The sequence below is a fragment of the Chaetura pelagica genome, unplaced genomic scaffold, assembly GCF_000747805.2.
Source record: "Chaetura pelagica isolate M959 unplaced genomic scaffold, ChaPel_1.0 scaffold116, whole genome shotgun sequence".
NCBI classification, from domain to species: Eukaryota; Metazoa; Chordata; class Aves; order Apodiformes; family Apodidae; genus Chaetura; species Chaetura pelagica.
This window is the reverse complement of record NW_009953655.1, coordinates 3849516-3853690: the sequence shown is the minus strand read 5'-3', so window position 1 is coordinate 3853690 and position 4175 is coordinate 3849516.

The window sequence follows — 4175 nt, the reverse complement described above, 5'->3', positions numbered from 1 at the left end:
AGTATGAGTAATGTAAAACACAATCCAAATAAAATTAAACATAACATTAACAGCATAAAATTAGATACCTTCTGCACAGATATGTCAGACCACTTTTCATGCCTACAAAGAAATTAATCATCAAGGATACCCAAATCAACAAATTTGATACAGAAGAACTTTTACATAAAACACTAACAAATGCAGAAAGTCTCCTGCAATACAAATTTTTTGCATCTTTTCTGTGCATACAGAATATCTCTGCAGAGACAAGGCAAATATTTAGGTATCCAAACCATTACAAACAAAACTGAAACATCAAAGACAAGATAAAAAAAAAGTTGAGAATTCTCTCTCAACTATGGTGATGAATGGAAGACATTAAGTTGAGGAAAAAAATACATGTAACAAAGTCCTTAAACACATTTTTGGATTATCAAGTTGTACATAAATATTCTCTTTCCTTTTTTAAGAGCAGAAATAGTAATAAAAGTAGACGCCACTAATAATCGAGTGGGCATTGCTCAAATACACACCATTTATTCCAGACTATAGGAAGATACAGAATATCAGTAAGAACTTAGCAGTTGTAGAATTCAGATCTTTTCAGTGCTTCAGATTCCACAGCACCAGTACTAAAATAATTTTCAGAACTACTACAGTATTTTTCCCATTGTTTCTCAAAAAAAACCCCCAAAACTTGTGTGCTTCATTTTCTAAGTTAAATTGGAATTTTAGCATGTTTGACCTGAAGAAGACAATTCCAGTTACAGAAGACATCCATACTTATCAAAAAAAAGCAAAGAGACAAATACAGGAACACAATATTTTTTAATTGCAAAATATTTCAGTGGAAGAATCATTTTTGTGGGGCAAAATATTTTAGAAGATGTTTTTAGTGAGTGATATGGCCAGATGCATTTCCACATGAGAGAACAGTAGCAAAACTGCATAGAAATTTTCTAACTGTACCAAAGCAGCACATATCATTAACCACAATGGGAGAGAAAGGAAGGGAGTTACCCCATGTAACCCGAATAGAAACCAAGCAGCAAACAGTACTCAGCTCATTCAGAGTTAAATCATTAGAGAGAAAGGAACTAATTTTCAGAATAACAAAATACATATTTTAAAAAAAACCAACTACCTCAATCAAACATACAGCTCCTTGAACAGTTCCACCATTGCAGGCAGAACAGTTCCATCTTAGTGTACCTTAGCTCATATAAAATTTACATTATCTTTGCTAACAGGACATCTAACTCTGCTGTTGCAGCAAATCATTCTCAACTCTATCACTAGAAAAGTAAATACATAATGAATACCAAACCTTAAAAAGCTGGCTTGCAGAGATTCTTTGAACTGATACCTACTCTCTAGAAAACCTTCGGCACTTTATTACCTAATGTTGCTTTGTCATTTACCTTCCAAAATATTGTAGAACACAAATCTCTTTAATCTACTTCCCACCCTTATACTTCATGCAGTACCAAAACTAATCATGAAGGTGTAACTACCAGTATCATTAAAACAAACTCTAATTACTGTAACAAAATATTTTTAACCATGGATCTGAAAAATACACTAAGCTGTAAGGTCCACAGAAGGTAAATTTCTTATATTAGAAACTGTTCAGAAAGACTTATTTTTGCTTGACACAAGACAATCAGTATTGACCAAAAATGATAAACTGACACAAATTCATACCACAGTCCTGTTCGTAAAAAGTAAAACTGAACTGTGATATACACCAAGTACATCATCCTTTGAAGAGCAGTCGAAGAGAAAAAAAATAATTTAAAAACCCAGCAAAAAAAAGAGGATCACTGGCGCATTACACTTCAAGTCCAACATATTTTGTCTCAAATATTTGGCCAGCTACTTTTGATGTGACCATTGTGAGACACTGGCACAGGTTGCCCAGGGAAGTTGTGGGCACCCCCTTCCCATGCAGGGAATTGGAACTAGGTGATTTGTAAGGTCCCATCCAACTCAAACCATTCCATGATTCACTTTACAAAGAGAGACCTCATGCTAGAACGCAACTGAATTCACCATCCTATAGAAGTCAATAAAGACTACATATAATGTATTAATGATATACAAAAAACAAGTGCTTAGTAGTATCAACTAAACATGCTCTCTCTTCTCTGACCTTCTATTTACAGTAAAAGCACAGAAAGTCTGTATATCCCAATAATGTAAAGAGAAGGCATGACCTACATCACTTACAGAGAAATTAGCCATTTCTGGTAAAAGGTATGGGAGAGGGCCAATTTGTTTGTCATATTATGCCCTAATTGCAAAATCCTTTTCCATTTCTGAGGCAGTTTAAAAGAAGTATCAAATCAAATTATAATAGTTGTGGTTTGTAAGTGTCTTAATATTGATTTCAGAGCTTCTGTTCAGGATTTCATTCTAAAATGCTTCAGATAAAATTCTTCCAGAAAGACCAACAGCTTATTTTCTGACACTGCAGCAACAAAGCCATTAGGTTAATCTGCTTTATGGTTGACCTCTGTGGTTCAGATGAAATACCACTTTTGCCTCTTTCATATGTAATTGCTGGCTAGAACAATGTGCAACTTGAAGCAACTCCTCTTTTACAAAGAGAAGGGTGAATGCAGCAATATACCATTACAATAAGGAAACACTGCAACTGCATTTTTGGGTACGTAAGTATCCTGGTTTGAGCCAGGATGAAGCCAGTTTTCTTCAGTGAACTTACCTTCTTCTCCTCCCCAGATTACTTCTTAGTTAGAATTTCAGCATTTACCTCCTTACATGTTTTGGCTTCTTAAAAAGATATGTACTAAATTCAATTAGGTCATTGCATTAGAATACAATATGCTATGAGAGAGATTTTGAGATGTTCCCATTTTTCAACTTTTTTTTTACAATTTCAGAGAAGCATTTGTAACTTTTGTAAGGCAAGATTGTTGCCTTGTTCATCAGTAAAAACACAAAGAGACACTGCCGTGTCAAAACAAAGCCATCTGGTGTAGAAACAGATTTAGACAATTAAGAGCATTTTTCAAATCATCACATGGACTTCCCACAGTCACAGTGATATTCCTTACAGGCAGGATTCATAGCATAATTTTCATTTCACTGAGTATAATGTTCAACGAACATTATTAAGTCAGTTTTCCTTGAGATAGAAAGTTTGAATTCCCTCCCACAGAATGAAAATAGTGAGAAGCATTGTACTATCTATGGCTAATGAATGTATACTGACTACAGGCTGTGCACACTACAGTGCTATGATTCAGTGGCTACTACATTGACACTGAGATCCTGTCACTGAGTTGTTCAGGGACCTCAGTGTTTCACTCTTCCTGTCTGTAAAGGGTAAGTAACGTCTCTGTGGTTGAGAAGCACAGCTATTCAGCATTAGGGGTGCATGATTGCTACATCATTCTTGCAAAACTGATTCCACAAACCAGATTGTCAGATACCAGCTGAGAAATTCATACCAGACCACACCCAGATAAGCTCTGAAAGCATCAAACGTCAACAAGAAGACAACCTAGAGCACACCCTTAACTGTATAAATGAATCGACTGGCTAAAAGAAAAATACAGAAGAATTTTCCTTCAAAACACTCACAATAAGGATTAAAACCTGTCATTGAAAAATCAAAACACTCCTGTTTAACTATGGCCTTGTGTCACAAAGACACTTGTAAACACTGCCTACTAAGTAACAAATATTGATGGTATGCCCTTACTGTGCAAGACCCACCTTCAAGACACAAAATACTGTGGAATTGACACCTCAGGTCTTCAGATCAGAATGGTAACACTAAAGTACCACTAAATTCAGGTTAGGAGACAAGTTCACACACATCATCACTTGAGGAAGGCTGTCATGCTTCCGATTCCAGAGATAGCTCCTATTGTACTGCTTTGTGGGGTCTCTGCTACCTTCTCCATTGCGCAGGTCAAATAGATGTTTTGACATCTCAGCTCCTTGAAAAACAAGCCCAGCCACAACTTAACAACTAGGTTTATCAGAGTGGCATCTCCTCTAAATGCAGAAAGATATGTATTTTTCCCAGAAATACAACACATACAATTTAGGTGCCTTTCAGGAATTTTATCAGAATCTCCTAGCTGAAAATTCAGGTTTCAAAACAGGGCAGGTACCTAATTCTTCAGTGCTACAAAGGCCAAGGCACTTCTGAATGCAAAGAG